The sequence below is a fragment of the Daphnia pulex genome, chromosome 2 (genome assembly GCF_021134715.1).
Source record: "Daphnia pulex isolate KAP4 chromosome 2, ASM2113471v1".
Classification (NCBI taxonomy): domain Eukaryota; kingdom Metazoa; phylum Arthropoda; class Branchiopoda; order Diplostraca; family Daphniidae; genus Daphnia; species Daphnia pulex.
This window is the reverse complement of record NC_060018.1, coordinates 1012798-1033686: the sequence shown is the minus strand read 5'-3', so window position 1 is coordinate 1033686 and position 20889 is coordinate 1012798. Positions and strand designations below refer to the sequence as shown.

The 20889-nt window shown below is 36.8% G+C and overlaps 2 long non-coding RNA genes across 11 annotated transcripts in view; one reads left to right on the top strand and one right to left on the bottom strand.

Annotated features, from left to right (window-relative positions):
* Window positions 1-20889, top strand: part of LOC124188901 — a 30149-nt gene that overhangs the window by 7304 nt on the left and 1956 nt on the right. For 6 of the 10 annotated variants that reach the window (XR_006872512.1, XR_006872513.1, XR_006872520.1 and 3 more), the window contains exons 1-5: window positions 1042-1130; window positions 9465-9467; window positions 9690-9839; window positions 13740-13901; window positions 15639-20886. This is a non-coding gene — a long non-coding RNA (uncharacterized LOC124188901). Of the gene's footprint in view, window positions 1-994; window positions 1131-9464; window positions 9468-9689; window positions 9840-9872; window positions 11702-11752; window positions 13902-15638; window positions 20887-20889 lie in introns of those variants that run through there. The other 4 variants (XR_006872518.1, XR_006872511.1, XR_006872519.1 and 1 more) reach the window with 4 other exon arrangements.
* Window positions 561-18501, bottom strand: LOC124188905. Its single transcript, XR_006872524.1, has 5 exons — window positions 18363-18501; window positions 8050-8209; window positions 1612-6805; window positions 1196-1527; window positions 561-1113 (listed from the first exon to the last, which is right to left on the bottom strand). It is a non-coding gene; the product is annotated as an uncharacterized LOC124188905 (long non-coding RNA).

Below are 20889 nucleotides of genomic sequence, written 5' to 3'. Positions count from 1 at the left end.
GAATTCAACGTATTTTTATCTGCTCACCCTTACATATTATATAAATATCTGGAATACATTATAGGCCTACCCCCCCCCCTATTTTTGTACACTGATTGCTTTGTTTATGTCGGAAAGAATCAAATCAATCAGAGTTAGTCCGGTAGGCACAAATGGAAAAGAGAAGCTTTTTTTTAACTAATTATGGATGGGGAAAAAAAACAGAAACATGTATAGCATTCTTGACTAATGTTAAGGGTTTTCTATGAACTAAATAACTTGCTGGAACGAAATAGAAACATTTGGCCATGTAATTAACAACCATTGCAATAATAGTGTCGTCTGTTTATACCTTGCTTAATTGTAAATAGCTATAATAACACCAGTGGACGGGATTTAGTCGTAGTATAGACAAAAATCCGACAAAAATGATCTATATATTTATCAGTAATACTTGGACAGTTGTTGTCTGATGAATCAGAGCAGAGAAATCAGATATAATAGAGTCGTATTGCAGAGGGTCCCAGTACTGATGAGGACAACTTTCTGTTTAGTTGGAACATGGATGAGACTGCTGGATGTACTTTTTCCATGTATGTATTAGTTTATGTTAACAACAATTCAACTTAATATCGGATTGCAGATAAATCTGGCATACATTAGCTATGTAATAGCCTACATTAATTGATTTGTTTAACTCTTTACATAACAAAGTAGTTATATCTGTCGTGATTTTTTTTTTAATTATATGTTTGAAAAAAACAGAAATATTCAGTATACTTGAATAAAAGTTCAGGGTTTTTTACGAACTAAATAACTTGGGACGAAATAGAATAACTTGGTTCCAATTAACAACAATTGCAATAGTGTCGTCTGTTTTAAAAGCAAAATGGCCGATCACTTTAGCAAATTATTACCAGCACACGAATATAGTTGAAAAACCATTTCTAATATGTTAACTGCTATATTTCTAGTGAAACAAGAAATGAATTGTGTCTTGTTTATGCAATTTCAGTTGCTGAAGTGATGAGGTTGTACAAGTGGTTGCAGATGTTCACAGTTTCGAGCCGCATCACGCTGATGCTTCTATTATATAGCGTCCAAATCCATGTCCACTCCCACGTCTGCTTCTTCCTATACATCAAGAAATGGTGAGTGAGAATCTTTGTTTAATATTGTCAACAACGAGCGAGTCAGGTTGCTTATTTATTTATACCTGTATATGGTAGATAGAACCTCTAATAGAGAGTGTGATGGCCTCTCTTACTATAGCGAACGAATCTTTAATACTATGCCGACAACTTTTCGTGAAAGGTGTGTCACGCAGACTGTGTCCTTTAAGCAAATAACTTGTCTCTTTTTCTTGCTGACGTGTCTTTGTAAACAGTTTCTCGTCAAGGTTGAATTCTATAGTCGAAATTATGCACACAGGCCTATATATAATGAGGGAAATAAGGAAAATTGAATTTGATTTGATTGGACGATGATTGCCGTAATTTTGTGATGTAACCATCGGTCATCTTGCTCCCGTTGGTGCGAGACGAAGTGCTTAACTTGAAAGAATAAATTTAAAAATATTTGGGGACACTATCTGAGTATATATGGAAAGTTAAGGAAATCTATCGTGTTTACCTTCTGTAGCCCAAAAACACCAGCGACATCTATAATAGGTGATGATTCGTCTGGCTTGTTTCTTGGAAACATTTTCTAAACTTGAAACTTTAGAGTTGCTTCAAAAAAATAACGTCTAATTAACGAAAGACTTGCATCTAAAAGCAATTGGGAGTCGTTGAATTAAATAACTTCCAGTAGAAATCCAATTTAGCAGCATTCAGCACCTTAGCAAATGATGCGTATATGTAAAGAGTTTCATCACTGCTATTTTGCATAGTAATGCATGAAAATTTCATCACCCAAACTTATATACCAGCATAAATAGCAGTTTTCCCCATTTGAGAAAACTGGAAACTCCCTTTATACGAACTTTTGCCGACTTTGGCCGCCAATGAAATCGTTACTTTTGCTTAAGGAAATGGTGTAAAACGTCTATTTTTAAACTTCAGGGGTCCAACTTAATTGTACAGCCAACTGAAATCCGCTATATCCTCGTCCAAGTATTTTATTTTATATTTTATATAACAACATTTTCGATGAAAAAGGAAGAGAGGCAAATCGTATTTATCTTACGAGTTGTCATAGCAACCAAACAGAAACCAATCGTCAAAGTTGTGCCAGTTTGAATTATCAAGAGTTTTTTATACAGGCCCAGGGATAGTAGGCCTATAGGCTGCTGGGTGCTGGTTATGTAATTTGTACATGCGTAGAGCAAACATTGTTTCCTTTGCCTTATCCCTGCATGTGTCTAGGCTATATGTACATGAACAATACGGAAGTGAAAGTATCGCGAGCTATGGCTGACGTCAATGTATACGCCCTTTACACATAGCCAATTATCCGCCAATTATAATAATTTTGAAACTATCTCCCAGTCCCAGAAACTTGCCAATGCGACCACTGCTGCTTTCAAAATGATGTGTAGGTATAGCATTCGACACTTTAGAGGAACAACCATTATAGCATTTAACAATATTCTTTTTTAAAAGGAGACCAAGAGAGTGTCTATCGGTCTGCACTTAGAGTGTATCGGTGTAGACCCTCTCTATTGCATTGCTTGAGATTAAATATCGGTAGTAGCCTATAAATTTCTCTATATTGGTCTTTGGCAGAATTGTAGAAACACTTGCTGAATACGACCATTATTTTTCAACAGAGTTGCATTCGGGAGTGCAAAATGTGTCGCCCTTTTTTATTAGGATATTATACAATATTCGTTCACCTGTCACATTGTTTGCCTCGAGCTCTGCTTGCCCTACCTCAAGCATAACTGAACGAGCTGCCAAGTGATTGTGCTTATAAGATGACTCATTTTGCGTCATCTGAAGGCGTGTCGTTATTTTTCCTGTTTTGATTGGCACAGCACTGATCTGTACATGTATATTATGCTGGTAGCTCATCGTCTAATATTTTTTTATTTGGCTCTATTCAACTTATGCGAGAAAAAGGTAATGTGATTAACCTAATCATTTTGATCTTCATTATGATAAACGTTTTTGATCTAAATTGCAATTTGAATTGCAAGAGATGTTATTCATTTAGAGTCACAGTCTTAATAAACCCGAAAAAGACACCCGTCAAGCTTAACTCAAACTTCTTGTATAATGCCCTCTGTCCACCCATACTATTAGTATTAGTTTTGAAAAGAAAAAAAGCTTTAAATGTCAACTATAGTTTAGTTTTGTTTATGTCATCCGCGCGCTTCCTTTCCATCATATTGTAGCCTATACTATTTCTCTGGGATATCTCATCATGTGCTATCATCACAGAACTGATGCATTGCAGCCATTTTTTGTTTATTTTTTGTCGTCGTACATTGTAGGGCCTAGTCATTTTCTTTTAGTCTATCTCTTTTTGATGGCATTCCTGGTCCAATTCGTTTCGCCATGTACAGCTTTTTATTCTGGCCCTTTCTAACTGCGTTTCTCTATATGGATCGACTGAGACTTCAGCACATACATCCACCAGTTCTTACAGGTATTTTAGACGATCTCATTCCCAGAAACACAGCAGCAGCATAGATCAATAATCCTGTCTACTCCCAATCTTAATGTTTGTTAAGTATAAGCTACGCATCATCAGGCCGACCTATAGCACCCGAATAACGGGCATCAGCCAGCAGCAATGTACATAGGAAATCAAAGAACATTTCACATAAGATTTTGTATCAATATATATATATATAGAGTGTTTCATCGCCCACGTACGTTTTTTACCTATACTGAGACAAGGGATCGATGGTGCAGCAGCCTTGGCTGGTCTCTGTGATAGAAACAAAAAATCCATACAGCAACCCCTTTCCCACATAACTTCAACATTTTCACAAAATTACGAGTTGATTTCCGTCCGTATTAACGGGGTGAAGTATTCCTAGTTTTATTGAGAATTTGATGTTTGACAAAAAAATGAGTTGCTTATAAGGCTATAAAATATGCACAATGCTGCCCCTATATTGACTTAGGTTGTAATGGTCCTCGAACGCTCGATGAGCTGCTTTGCTAGCAAAATCTTGGATCCTCGAAGTCTTATTCAAGCGATATAGTCAATCTTATATATTATAACTCGTCATCAATGTTGACTTGTATATATATCAAACTTTTTCTTTTATCAATCTGCGTTTGTTATTTCCAAGGAATGCCCTGCTGTGTTGGCTATATCACTTTCACGTTAACACTTGCTTGGACATTGTATCCTATATACAACGCAGTTATGTGCAGCGACAGCAGCAGACGCCTCGATTTATCTTTCTTGTTTGGAAAAAAGCAGTTTGCTGTCTGCTGATGCATTATTTAGCGACAGGCCTAGCTATATATATACTTGAAATCCTATTATAGTTGCTGGGTATAGCTATTTATTCATTTGAGTGCAATTTCGTACAGAAAACTTTCCCTGTTTTTGTTTTAAAATATTTCTCTAATAGGCAGCAGCATAACTTGAAAGTTTTACTTTGATTGTGTTGTGCTGCTGAGCCCGGTTGAGCCACACTGCTGACAAATGCACAGCCGGCCAAGCCCTCTGAATGATATCGATATCGATTCAGAATATTTAAACTGTAAAAAGGTATATCGCGCAATGCAGCGAATAAAATATTCAGTGCCTTCTCAAAATATAAAGCTACGAAATCTACTCATTGGTTTTAGTTATTACCCTATTATATTACATTATTTGTTAAGGGGCTTGCAGAGGTATTTCTAAACTCGAAATTATCAGTCGTGAAAAGATTACGGTTGCTGATAATGACGAGCATGTAAATCACTTGTCAGTGATATCAGAAAGATAGCCTATATGCTGTGGTGGACCTATGACCATCCATCATCGCTCTCCCATTGGCTGGTTCAGCCCTCAAAATGGCTGCCACACAGTGCAAGTTATTGGGTGAGGCACTAGTCTCATTTTACCTATAAAGACCCACACGCTAACTCTCAAAAGTTTGTCTGCTTCCCTATAGTTAGCAGCAGCAGCCTACATACAGCGTATACTGTGTACTTCGACACAATGAAATGTTACTCGGAAATAGGGATTAACTTATCAAAACGACAAATATCAATTATTGTTATTATAGCTGTGATGCGTGTAATTTGACAGAGTTGACAGATGTTAATTGGGTATATATACGAGTTGAAGCGAATTTTTCCACCCCAACTATATAGCAAGTCCCGTTAATTTTAAACAAGTTTTTATTATTATGTACACTCGTCGTGATTGAGATATGTGTGGATGATCTTTTATACTGAAAACCCTGTAAAAATAACTCGTTTAATTAACAGGCCCAAGTTTATATGCAAACAAGACGAAAACAAACCTGGCCCCTGGCAAAAAAGCAGATTGAGTTTGGCGAGCACTCGTATAATATAGGACTTTTATAAAGATTACGTCACAGCCCAAGCAATAAATCTCCAACCTCTTCCTCAAAACTGACCTGCCTTTTAGCTAAAACACCAGTGCCGTATAAAACAGATGAAAGGCCTTCGTGTAGGACAAGGTTTTCCCCTGCTGGCATCCAGCAAACAATTTCCTAACCAGACTTTTATATTCTCTGTTCTCAGCAGCAGCAACAACCTTGCCCTCATTTTCGTGCTTTCTCCTAATGTCATGTTCAGGACCATCTTTATTTTTAGACTATAGCAGGCCTTTTAGTATAGATATGCTGTCGTGTGGGTCAAAAACTACGTAAGTGTTAAACAATTTTGCTGTTTTCTATAGCTTATTTCCTTTGCGACATTTTGATGTTATGAATTAACCGTCAGCCATAACCCGTATAAAAGAAAGAGACAGGCCTGTAGATGTGTATTTCTATTGGTCACGAATCATGACTCATGCTGTTTCATGTGATGAGTGTGAACAATTTTTCATCCTGGCTAAACCGGCCAGTCCAAACGTTTTTTTTTAATGACATAACACTTTCAATCGCTTTCTAGCAAGTCTATTTAGTGAGTATATTGCCCCTTTGCATTGGCTATTTTTCCCCTGCATCATTGGGTATATATGGGCTATTAAAAGTGTATGAAAACATCTAAAAAAATCTCCAATAATAGCAACGATCAATAATGGGATCGTTCATACTATAATCAAGATAGCTTTTAAAATGAGTTATAATTGCTTAGTTTATGGAGGTATAGGTTTGTTTGATTTGACATTTGCTGGAGTGGTGTGTATAGTTTACTATCTTCAACGTATAGTGCAAAAAATATAATTTAATTAATCCCAGCCCACTCCAAATTGTGTATACATACGTGTTTCACTAAAACGCAATCGAAATTCGTCTGTTGTCACGAACTACAATTCCTGGAAAGAGATATGAGATGTCATTATAAAAGATTCTGTGAAATAGTCGGCCATTTTTTCTTGGTATAGTTTTAAGCTCCTGACACAAATAATACATTTAGCGTTAATTAGTTGCGTTTATATTTTATTTATGAAAGATAACGGGATTTTCGGCAGTGGCGACACCAACGGCGGTCTCCGCCAACGGTGCTGGGCGGGGTACAATAGTAAAGGTAGAAAATATTGACAGGACCAACCTCAAAGTATATAGTATGCTGCGGCTGCAAGGTCCAGATATTTGCTGGCTGTTTTATATTTATCTCTTGCTTTTTTGTATTATATAGAGCTGTCCTGATTACATTTCGTTCGTCCTTATGCGCCCTCAATGTGCGGGGTTTAAGTTTACAGAGCAAATGTCACTTGCTTCTTATTTGGCACAGCAGCAAACCTTATTTAAAATGAATATTAAGAAAATGTAAAATATATATACAGCCTGGAGAACTGAGATAAAATGTATCCATAATACAAACAAGTTCAGTCTTCCAATCCAAACTAGTATAGATTGAGATTCAGTTGTATCCTATAAGTTTCAATCTTGTTGCTGGTTTATCGACTCGCTAAATCTGGTCCCTTTCCTGTTCATATAGTCGACGGGCAAAGAAAAACGACTCGTCGACCTGCCATTGGCCACGTCTCATTTCAAAATGGCTTCCACACTGTAGACGATGTTGTGCATCGCAGCATTCCTTCCCATTCCAGTTCATTTTCGTCCAGCTGAAACTATTCCTCGATATTATAGCCTACGAGCAATTCTTCCATAATACCTATCCTATACAGTGCTGCTGGTGTAACATGAATACCAAACCGACAGTTTTGTTACCCACCAACTGCCTCTATATAACTTAAATAAGGTGATTGATCACGTATATAATACGTGAAATGTCAGAACAATAGTTGATGAGGGGAATAAGGCCTGTGGTCGTGTACAGCAGGATCAATTCTTTACAGTTGTTTAAGTCTTCGAATTTTATAGTGTCTGTAGAGCGTGTCAAACTATTTTGTGTTAGTTTCTATAAATGAGGGGAAAAAAGAAAATGTTGAAACTTGTTCACTATGCCAGCACAGCATTTAGTTTTTATTATAATTGTATAATTCATTTGACAGCAGTTAATCGACAAATGTAAACGAATTTGAATTGGTGATGATTTACGTACATTGACTGCAGTCAAATTAGCCGCATCCTTTTAGTGGCGCAGGCACTAAATGAATCAACTCATGATCGAAATGGACTACGTGACACTCATCGGCCAACACACAAAATCACAAGCCGCGAGTTTTTTCTTTTAAGTGACGCAATAGACCCTCTGCGCCAACTACCGGCAGTCCCGCAAAACGAAAATTTTATTAGTGTTGTTGCTCGGTCGCCCGGCGTTCGACTTATATTCCTGTCTATATGCTGCGCCTTTCTCGAGTTGAATGCAAGAAAACGTCCAGCAACATTTCCGAGCAAAAGAAATTCATATTTGTATCTTAGTAGGCGAAGACGAATCGTCGTTGATTCAAAAGGAGAGAGAAAATGCCTGAGCTATATCGTGCTGGTAATGAGCCTTGAATAAAGGCCATCAATATATGTGCAAATATGGTCACACACGATTCTATGGCAACGAATTAAGTAGAATAGCTGTCACTTACCGTGCTGGTGTAATCCTTTATTCAAGTCCGTATTAACCTCTTTATTGCTCCGATTATATACTGCTTCAATAATATATACATAAGCTCGCTGAAACATTCACATTCCAGTTTCTATATAGATTGCTGAGAAAGTTGAGCACTCTGAGAGCTTTGGTATACACTGTAAATATTATAAGTCAAAAGAAAAAGAAAAACTGTAGAGTTAATAGGAAGCAGTAATTTAATGCTCTTAATTATAGTCTTAATTTCCAAAATGTCCAGCATCAATCGATTTACCAATCAAAATCAACCTTCATATTACGGACACATTTTGCTATCTCCCATATCTGCCCTTAAATATACAGGGTATAAGCCTTCAAACGTAAATTCGAGGTCTTTAAAAGAGTGTTAAAGTATGTACAATAAAAGCACATAGTTATTCTCAGAAAACTTAATTCTAATTGAGAAACACCAGACGTCGTTTTTATTTGCAACTTGAATGGTTTGTGTCGTCTGTTTAGTAAAATGGCCGCTCAATTTGTTTACGCAGGTTTTACCATTTTTGCACAGTCTTTATTGCATATTATATATTAGGAGTGTACTGTAATAAATAGCCTTTATTCTCTCAAGTCATAGCATTCCCGTGCTCGCAGTAAATATGCCATGTCCCGTTAAAGAGTTGGCGAGTTGAATAATAGTTTCTCACGAGCTTAACGAAACCCCCAGCAGCAGACTTTCGCTTTAACACCCATCAGGAGTTTGCAACTTCCTTGTAAACGAGTTTCCCAGCACTGTATTTATATATAGCTCCTCCAAATAGCACATTGATAAGTGGACGTGATGGCTCGTGCCAATTGTACACATCACAATTGTTTGTCTTTCTCTGCTGCACGACACCAAGATAATATCATCAATCAGTGAACGTGACGAAGGTGGCAAGTGCTGAACTTATTATACGTGGTATATTTCAGCAAAAATGTTGAAACAACCAAATTAGATTAGAAAATGGCTGCTATGACGCCGTTATGGCCACTAGCCCACTATACACATTTCTAAATGTCAAATCTTGTAGATCAATACGTGCAAATGGTTGGTTTATTTGCAATTTTGTAGCTATCTAGGGCCTATAGGAATTTAATGTAGGCTATAGACTTGTATTATGGCGTGACTTGTTATTTTACAATTTACTTGGTGATATTGAACAGAAAAACCAGCAAAGAAAGGCTTATATTGCATCCACATCCGTCCACATCTTCTCTTACTGAATTCGATACCAAGTGAATCTATAAAAGGCAAAAGGCTATATACGTGTCGCGAAGTTTTTCGTTTTTAAAAGCCATTCTTTTACAACCTGATACAGCTAAAAAACCAACTCAATAAAGTTTTCCCTTTTCGGGAAATGTAGAACTTGCGACTATACAACGCAATGTCGTGAGTTAGTCTTAATCGAAAACTTTAAATCGTGCTTGTAAAAATGCTCAGACTGTTGTATAAACTTGTGTCAAAGCAAAGGTTGAAGACGAAATAATGTTGGGTCTGTTAATGTTTGGCAAAGTTTCCCTCCGTCCACTTTTAAAGACTATAATGAATGTGTCTGCTGCATCATATCCCGATCTGATGGCGTGTATATTTATTATGTTTTTTGTCCTTTTACATATCAGTTGGTGCTGCCTTCCGTCATCCCTTTGCAGTTTTAACAGTTCTCTTGCCATCATCAAGAGCAGCACAGCATCCATTTTCATTGGTCCTCCTACGTGTTATTGATCGATTTGTATAGCCTCTCAACAGCAGCAGCAGCGCAGTTCTAACAGGTAAATTCATTCTCAGAAACTATACGCACTATAATAGAGGATCAATACTCGAGAGTTTGTCATATGCAATAGCCTATATAAAGTACATGCAGCAGCACCTACGTGCTAGCAACAAGACGTAGTTGTTTCTATATACATCAGCGAGATAGCATCTGGCCTATTGTTTTTGTTGGTCTGTCGGCAACAAACGATCAAAGAAATTCAGGTTTCCATAGCAATGTACATATACAGCTTATTTGGTTTAAACAGCGTCCAACTGTCAAACAGACGCTTTCTAGCCAGCTTTAATTCAGATTTGGTCGAGCACTCGTCTAAATATCAGAAAATTACAATACAGCACAAAAGCAAAAGTAACAAAAACATTTCCAATGGGCGTCTGCTGAATGCGCAATGCAGTCTTTATTGACTAAGGTTCTGCTTCTGTATATACTAAAACCGCTGGACAGTATCAAAAAGAGAACGTCAAACGTTATATAGGAGTCTCCAGCAATTTTCATCAATGACCTCATTATTGTTTTCAGTATACTTTGCTGTGTCATTATTCGAAAGGAAAACCGCAAAATTCTCTTTCCCTTCAGCTGATGTGTGAAGTTCGTTGGGTCCGTTTACTTTTACATTTGTTATAAGGCCGTATATACGATATCAGATTATTTCAAGTCCAATAAAAGCTTGGTGAAAATGATTACCTTTTACAGAAACGAATGCTCCGTATTATTCCCAAGAAAAAGATTGTTCGATTTCAGAGAAGACGAATTTTATATATTTACATTTCAGTTGTTATCCAAGATGACATCAACCGCTGGTTTGCCCCTGTCTGACATGTTAGCCTTCGTCCTAACCTTCGTAGCATGCTAAGTTGATAAACATACACACAAAACAGGAAAGACGAAGCTTTTATGAACAAAATATAGTCGAGTGAATAGCATTGGATTCAAGTGCTGGACATGTCTAGAAGTTGTTGTTATACGAAGGTTGTTGCTATACGAAGGTTTTTCTTACGGAAAAATGTTGCACAAGGGCAGCAGTATGACACATCAGAAAATGACACAATCAATGTACGTGACTTCGTGAGCACATCACGAGATGTGTTTGCATATACTTGGAGGGGACACTGACGTCTGCATCAATTCACATTCGTATATTTTAGGTCTATACGTAATGTGCAGCTGAATATGCAAAGTCATATAGTCCCAGGCTTGCCTTTTGTAATTTCTAAATGCTGTGTATAGCTGTTTTAGTCTTCGAAGGTAATAGAAATTTGAATAATTTTAGACTTTATTAACAGTTTATTGACTTGTTTGCCTGTGCAGTAATTTTTTAAAAGTTAATTTTCAACTCATTGAAGAAAAAAAAAACAATTAGTTAATGAAGTTCGAGGAAAAATAATTTGTGTGTCTTCTATAATATCGTTTTCTGAAAATCACTAGAGAAAGGAATCCATATCAAGACCCCAATCCTATATAATAATAAGAAAGTAGTGTAGCTATAATAATAGAAACTCGATGAGATATATAAATTAGAATAACATTGTTTTCATGAGTTTAAGCAACCCAAATTTGAAGCGAGACAAACATATTTCGATTGGGTATGGTTGACTGGTTGCTTAACCGTATGAAAAACAAGATGTTATCTTCATTCTGTATACACATATGATATGTAAGTCAGCTTCGCTTTCCTATTGGTTCAGACGAATATTAAAATGGCCGCCACGCAGCACGCCAGCACGTATACAATTTTTCCCCAGTTGTGCATTGCAAACCAGTTTTTCCTGTTAGTAAAACAGCTGGCAGCAGTGTTCAATCAAATAACAATTCTGAAATTTGGTGCAACTCTTTCCCTAGGACGAATTATAAGCCTTGAAGGTACTGAAAAGGATATATTATTATTATTATTTGCTTTAATTGGAATAATAGCTTTTCGAATGGGGAGCACAACCTCATCGAGAGTCGAGTCCTTTTGATATAGCTGGATTTTCTTACACGCCATCTATGCCCGCCGTAAAGGTATAACGGGAAATGCTGTATCGTGAACTTGTTACACAAGAAATTTGTCGTCTGGAAAGTTTCGTTGCGCCAACTATCGGCAGTCCCGCAAAACGCAAAAATCAGATTGAAAAGAAAGTGAAAAAGTGATTGCTTAAAAGACCGACATTTTTCAACCTATCGTGCTTGATGGTTTTATATAAAGTCAATCGAATGTCTGCAGGGTATTTAGATTCATTGCAACGGTATAGTGTCAAACGCATGCTTATATAGATAATCAATTTTTGTCAAAGGTTCTTAAACTGACCTTTCTCAGCCCAAAAGTCTTTGGCTAACTCAACATATAGCTATAACCTGTAGTGCTGTCCTTTTGATTGCATCAAAATGTAGCCTACGATATACATTAAAAGTGCTATATTTTGTGCCAAATTCGTCAAGTGTAAAAGTGTACACAGCCTATAGATATGTGTAATGTCATTTAAGACCTTTGACAAATTTTTAGAAGTTAATCTCAAATTTATATCAGAATAAATATGGTCTGAAAGATGCGTATATATTCACTCTCCGCGATTTATCCGCTAAATATAGTTTCCCGTTTTATACATCTTCATTGATATTTATTTTTGTCTTTGAAGGCAATATGCTGGGGCTCAAATTTATTTTAGCATTCTCTGTTTTCTTTAAAATATAAGGTTTTCTTGTAAATAAGTGATTGACCAACGTTAGCCGTCGAAACCATGCTTTTTGTAGCTATCCCACATATATAAGATCTTATACATTTTCTTTGGCGTTTAACTATTTCATTGACCGCGGTAAATGTTAAGATTATACCTTTGCTTATGTATAGGCCTGTGTCATGTGCGCTTGTTTTCTAGAATCTTTCACTCCAAATCCCGGTCCTCCAATCCCTGTTTAATGTCCCGCCTACTCTTGAACATAAATAAAAACGGGACTTTCTTTGTCATCGCTGCCGAGTCGGGAGTGCTGCTACCGGCGTATCCCAGAAATGCTGCTGCCCGTATCTTGCTGCTGCTGTATTTTGATTCAATGACAGAAAACTATAGAGCAGAGTATCGCTTGCCTTTGTTTGGAGTCTACTCCTGTATATCTATTCTTCATTGGCCCTGCTATACTCACCTAAACATAAAGAAATGATTTGACGTTCGTTTTTCTCCCTCCTACTCACGCTCTGATTTCTTGGAAACGACAGTTGCAACGCATGTTGCACGCCAGAAATACTAGATTGGCCGCCGTTTCTCATCCTGTTCAGCAGCAGCGTGGATTCCCATTACAAACAATTGACTCGTCGTCTCATATAAATGTGCAGCTACATAAGATGAGAAAGTTTCGACTTGTGTTAACCGCCCATCTTGTTCATTTCCTTATGCTGTCCAGCATCGATTTCGTGAGGACGACAACGCACTAGCGATCATATTACAACCCAACTTTAATAATTGCCTCAATAACTTTTTTGTTACATTATCAGTTAAGTATATAATTATATAGATGATCAATCTGAATGTGTGGTGTAGTACTGCACTGCAAACAGCCTTACAGCACCAAGAAATGTTTAAACATATTTAAAAGTATATATTTATTTAAATATAGTCATAAAAATACAAAACGTTTTTTCCCCTTTTCTGAGAATATTTTGTCGCTTATCTCTGCCTCAAGCTTATAGAGTGATTAAAATGTAAACGTTGGCAAACGTTGGCGAATTCTAAAGAAAAATATTGAAAAATAAAACTTGGAATTGGACAAGTGGTTCTAAGTGTCCACAGTACGAAGTGCGTCGTCTGTTTCAGCAAAATGGCTGACCAGAATTATTACAGTTTTTAGTCAGCTCGATTCAGCAAATGTGCCGGCCATATCTCAGATTTCTGTCTGCTTTATATTGACTGTGTTGATTAAACTATAGGAGGACCTGGAGTAATAGTTCCCTTTTTATTGGAAATCCATTTAACTTCCAAGTGCTGCCATCACACTAGTACTGGCTGTGATATGCCACTGCAGCAGCTGTGATATGTCAACAACTGCTCGTGTTTCATTCAAATAGTTTCCTCCTCCAGCACAGAGCAAAGTAAGTTGATGTGATATTCTATTATAAAAGAGAATTTGGGAATACGACTTCGTATTGCGAGCATCTATCTTGCTGAAGAGAGGAAATGGTTTCGAAGAAGAAAATAATGAGTTATTCATATCGTCCCGAACCATTTTGTTTTATTTGAGTTTCATTTTATGGCTCAGCAGCTCACAATTGTTATCGATATGTTCACAAGTTTATAGCAATGTGTACGCCCAAACCACCGAGTCGTATACCCTATAATTGTATTTGGGAATGTATATGGGTTCAAAACAGCCAAAGTACAATTTTATACAAGATTGAAAAGCAACATTAGTTGTTATGGCAACGAGACTACTGGTGATTGTCAACAGGCTCGCCCCCTGAACACTATCAATAGCTAACAGGTTGTCCTCATCTATACGTACTCGAGATGAAAGTATAGGATAGGCTGAAATAAAATAAAATGTAGGATTAATTGGCCACAGACCTTTATATAATACCTCCCAAAAATAGCATACGTGCTGTATACGTGTGCTAGGTTATGTCAAAATAATTGCATAACTTTTGCGTCGTTGAATAACTGTTCGAAGAAGGAAAATACTGCTGTAGCCTACTTAATATTAGCTGGGAAAATCAATCCAATCCTTATCTTTCTTCGTTTGCCCTGTATAAGATTATATATATCGACCAGTAACGTACTAATGCTGCCCTCTCTAAACAGTGTTGGTGGTCATGGTTTTCCCCTCGATTGTATAACAAAGATTTTTTGATTCACAGGAAAAAAGAAATTTTAATTTTCCTATTACGACCAACGGGTAATTTGTCCCAAGATATAGTCACGAGAAAAAGTTTTCGATCCCATCTAGGCCTGCTGTACAGTTCACCAGAACTAGTAAAGAATCAATCGTCATTTCACAAGTACATACATCTCTTATAATGTCTTATATTGTGGTTCGATAAGGAATTAAGAAGAAATAATATTTTATTTGTCATTGTAATATTCAACACGAATTTGTTTCCTATTATTCTATTTCAAAATGCTTGCCATGTATTAGCGTTACCGTGCAGCTTCTAATTCTGATGCTTATTCAGAAATGACAAACTTATGTTATAACGCTCACTTCACTCTCTGTAAATGTTGCTGGATGCGTGAGAACTGGTAAACGAGGCCATTATAATTATACAGCTATACTATATGTAGTTTACAACCAGACTTGTATTTATCACGCCCTCCCACAGGCCCTGCTTATTAAACTAGATACGACGGTTTTGGCATTTCAGGTGCATATAGCGTTGCTAACCTCCTGAATGCGATATTTGTCCTAAAAGACAAAATGTAACGGGAAGGGTGTATGAAAAATAGTTTTAATACGTTCAGAGGTTAGTAGCCAATAGTTGAACGTTTACAACAAAACTTGTTCAGTGCGTTCAACCGTCTGCAAACGAGATAAAGACAGACCCCGGGCCTATAAATTTGTGTCTTTTGATCAAGTGCTTTATAGTATAATCAGCTGCTATATATATATCGAGCCTTTGTGTTAAATTATAGTCTGCTACTGATGTTCAAAACACACAATCACCAATATTATTCTATAAAAGGAATCACGATGGTGAATGCAATTTCTGTTCAAAAGACAGCCAGCGATTTATGAATATGCTATACATACGGTTATAGGTGATTGCATATTTATGTTCAGCTGTTCTGCTGTATATAGCCATCAAAATATTATTTTCCCCCTTTCTCTATTATAGGCCATTGCTATGCGACTCGTGTTGCCATCACAGCGTTGATTCCATCAGCTTCTATATCGATTGAGTCGTCAACAGATCAACCAAGCAGGTAGATATTTTTATTTCTTGTCGTGTGTGAATGCAGGATCAATACCGTGTCTGTAACTGACAGCAACGTAGACGCAGTAACCTTAACAATCAAGATTATTTCAGTCCCACCTCTATATTTATCATAAAATTGGAATTTTTTTTTAATTACTAAAGTTCAATCAGAAAAAAAACACGTTTCAATCATCAGTCAGCTTCTTGTTTTTAAGTATAACGAGACTGCTGTTGTGAGTCGGTTGCACAATCTCATCTGTATTGACTTAGGTTGTGGATGACACGATCGTTGAATCGTACGCCTCTAGTGGGGCAATCGCACAATGCTTGTGCTGGCTATATTATACTCGTATATCTTTCTCAATCCAACGATTGTATATAGTCGTGCATCAAAAATTGTATATGTAGATAAACCTCATCTGCATATACGTATAAAGGCCATGGATGGCAATAAATAATTGCCTAATGTCATATGCCTAAGCTGTCAAACAGCCATGGAGATTCTCGTCAGGCGATGTTGAATTTAGTTTTAAACGCTTCATCAAAGCCAGAAATCGTTAAAAAACTGAAAACCCCATCCAGCTAACCGGAAAATATGTACCAAATAGAGTTATCTTGTTTATAGATAGGCATTATTAATTAGGCTATTTTATTGAGCATGTGTAGTCAAAAATAAACAGTCTGGCATTAAACGTCAGATTCTTTTCCAATCGAGATTCCATCCAGACAAGTCTGTGCTTTCCCTTATATGCATGAGAGCTACCATGTATATAATATACTAGAGCAGCAACCATGTAGCATTATCAATTTCTAAAAGTTCATATAATAACAGCCATAAAGAAAATATAATTCATCAGATAAAAATTAACTGTCTGGAACAAGATATACTCTACCAAGATTTGTATACGAGAGTGTCACTGATTATTTTTCTAATCGTATACTCTATTTATACTATCTAGGCCCGTGTATATTACAATTATTTCCATTTGAAAAAGTCTATATTCAGTATCAATATATTATAATGATTTCTACATATACGTATATAATGAGCGAAAAAACACTTAAGAATTTCTCTTTCCATCTTCTTGGAAGAAGCGTCTGGTTTATTAACAGTTGTGAGTTGCTCACTGTAAAAAACCCAACAAGAAAAAACCTTATATCTATATTAATCATCGTCGCTCTCCCATTGGTTGTATCCCATATCAAAATGGCTGCCACAAGACACATGATGTGGTGTACGTACTGTGGCATTTTCACTTTTCCCTCGTACGTTTTCCCTACTCCCGATATTGCCGTAGAATTTCCAAGAAAACGTCAATTCTATTTTATTTAGACGGTTTGATGAAGAAAAAAGATTTCAGAGTGCGTTGTACTTCATCACGAACAAGGAAATACTTTTAATAATTTCAAGGTAATGTGATTTGATATTCATTCAAATGTTATATGGAAGTCTGTGGTCGTCAGAATCGTATTCCACAGCGCCATGTATGTTTCCCCCCTTGTCCAATTTTGCTCTCAGTTTGTAGCAGTGTGAAAGGTGAGAGAATTACGTATAAGCATATATTCGATTATTATTTGTGTGCCTATCCGGCTTAGACCAGCAGAATATTTATATTGACTAGCTATAATATACTGCACAGATCAGATTAAATTTCAATGAAAGGACAACCAAGTTGATGTAATATCATACGTATAGATGTATCTTTATATTAAAAGTTTGTTTAATTGACATTTGGTTAGTTTTCATTAGAGTCGTCGAAATGCCTAGCATTTTGTTGGCTTCCCTACAAAAATGACGCAGTGTACGAGTTAACATTAGTTTATTTTGATAGACGAGCATTGGCGCCAACTATCGGCAGTCCCGCCAACTGAAAGAATTGATTCACATTGGGATAGGACAATCCTTTTGTGCCTGTCAATATAGTCTCGTAAAATAACTTGGCTCACGCTGAAGCACCTCCCGTGTCACACGTAAGTAAACAAAAGCTGCTGACCTAACCCAGTCAAAAAACGGGTGTGTGAAACACTTTTACGCCTTCATTGGTTGCCCAATAGCAGCATGTCAGGCCTTGTTGCAGCTTTTAAAGTTATGGGGCGTAAATAAATGCAATTCTTCTCGTTTCAAGTGAAGCCATTAAAAGACGAGACTATATAATAAGGGAAATAAGTTTTCACGAACATATTCCGGCTGTAGATGTGTCACCCAAGTTGGCGACCAATGAAGCACTCCAGCTCATCTAAGCTGAGATAGTCTTGTTACCATGACACATCAGCAACGGTAAATGCTTTATTAGAAGTGCGTCATATAGCTACTCTTATACTTCCGTTGCACTGAAATATATATAGCTAAGAGCTATCAAACTGACTCCGTCTATCTGTAAAATTGAGAAACCCATTTAATGCTGATCGTCTTATATTGGGAGAATTGTTGTTAATGTATAGGCCTGTATAATATTCCATCATCATATCATAAAACGCTTTTATTGGCTAGACATTCCCATTTTATGCCACTCGAACAGTATATATAATGTGCATGCCGTAATTGTATTAATCATGCAAATGATTGTTCACGAGCTAAATTAGACATTAGTATCCTGCTATGCAACGGTATACACAAGTGTAGATAGTACGTATTAACCTAACCTTAAAAACGGTGGCTGATTGGCTGTGTCATCAGTGAGGCGTAGTTTCCCGTAAATCATTTTTTCAAAGTCTATTTTTCAGTTTTAATTTTTTTTTAACTTAAAAGAAGCAAAACTATAACGCACGTCAACATATTTAGTTGGCCCATTCTTTTTAGTTTCTGTTAGCCTGTGTGAAAAAAACACTGAAACGCTATAAAAGAAAACCGTGTCGTAACTTTTTAATTGGACTGTTGTATTGTGCACATCACGTTTTTATTCACAGTCCACATACAATGTCAACATTATTGCGCAGTATGAAACAGAAGGTACATGCTCGCGCCAACTATCGGCCGTCGTGCCAACCGAAAGAATTGAGTTGGTAACGAGAAACAACTTGTTAGCAAAGGTCCGGTCATGACGACACCGAAATCGTGAAACTTCCTGTGCTCAGCTTGTTATTAGGTCCAAGGCCATCATCATCTTCTGTAGATTGTCAAGTCAACATAATCATCTGTGACGTGTATCCATTTCCACAGTTGCAATGTCTTTACTGCAGCAGTGACGCGTTACATTTTATTTCCCTTGCACAGACAGACCGTTAGAAATCAATACGAAAAACAAGGTCTCGACTTGTCGGCATAATAAGATGGATACGAAGCTACGCCTCAGGAAATCAGTCAGATTTAGAACAACTTCTGCTATATTCTGCCAGCAGTCTGTAAGTCTGTAAGTTATCTTGACATGCTAAGAAGTAAATCTGTACTAAAATCCCTTTTTACAACTTCCAGTTCCAAGTTTGGTAGTGTATTGGTAGATCTAGTTCAAGTTTTGTAATGGAGTTGGTAAACCGTTAACGTGTATGGAAATATGAATGAATTCTTGTGTATTGCGACCACTTTCTTAGGAATTTTTTATTCAAACTAATCTCACAGATTATTGGCCTTTGAGTACAAGTCTGTTATATATTTGAATAAAGTAATAAATATATCTATAGGCTATTTCCCAATTCAAAAGAACTATGTGTAATCATAATGCTCATAACGATAACAAGTCTCTTTTTTGTATTTTAAGTTGCTTTACATTGTTACTTTTTGCTATTTATCGATCTTTGCAAGTCCGTACGTATACGTGCTGCTCTGGTCTGCTCTGTACGACTTCTTGGAAACCTGCCGAATACACACTTTGCCCGTTATAGTTCGAAATTCTCAGTTTTTTCTCTTTTATTTGTCTTCTTTAGTTTATTTAGACTTTGTAAACCTACGTCAACAGTTGAAAACGTAAGAATGTGTCAGCAAACAACTGTTTAGTTTGAAAGACGATGGAAATATTGATGTTCTTTGGCTTTTATACTAAACTAACGGCAGATTTGAAGTTTATGCATTTATTTGAAACACGTTGAAGGAGTTCACTTGCATTATTTAATAAAATCTTATGTACGTACATGTCCCAGCAAAAGCATCATTTATTGAATTGCATTATCCGACCATCGATTTTCCCCTTGGAAACTTTGGGCTTCAAATTCTAATTCGACCGAAAAAACTACAATAAACTTGATTATCCTAATGGATCCTGTTTTTTGTCATACCCACTTCAAACTTAAAATATTTATCACTTAAATTGTGTACCTGAATATCCAAGTAGAAAAACTGTTGGCCGTAAAGTGCATTTTAATTATTGATCTGAACAAGAAAACGACGCAAAAAGATAGTCTGCTGATGCTGAAATATATTTTATTTCATGTCATTACATTTTATTTCACATCATAGCAATTTGGCAATTCAGCTTTTAAATTTAATTAAAAAAAAATTTTGTCTAAAACATTTGATACGCGTAGTACTAAATTGATAATTACATCTGGCTAATCAATCAATTGATTCGATTCAGTGCTTGATTGCTCATTGGTCGAGAGCCATTCCAAAATGGCCGCCACAGTGTAAAGAACACCAGTGTGATCTGCAGCAGCCAGCCAGCCACAGCGACTTGTGTTGGGTTAGGTCGTCGTCCCATTGTAATGAGTCACCGACTCACCGTATAGTTGTGTAGTTGTTTGCCTACGTGATTTACCACAGCTGTTTTAAGTGAATTATTACAACCACCATGCCCCTAGAGAAAGTACAGAAACTTTGATAATCCAACAACCTGTTCAATACGGTCGTAAGCATTCACAGGTCTTCACTCTTCACACAGAATCTATCACTAATACGCCCACTGCAAGTCTGGATGTCTAGTGAAATATCCACGTTCCCGCCACACAACCTAGATCAAGATATTTCATCTGTTTTTCATTATTTTGTTGATGCTGGGAGCACTGTGAATTTTTCGTGTGCCAAAAGAAAAGAAAATTCTGATTGTGGAGAGCGTTCCAGTTGAGTCACTTATTACCATACGACCGTGTCGACTCAACAACCTAGTCAACGAAAAATGCCAAGATAATCAACCCATTTCATGTGCAACAAGTTTTGGCTTGTCAAAAACGTGCAGCAACCCCATCTTTATGTTCAAGGCCGCAAAACTCTCAACGACTTTCAACAGGAACCTCGATTGTG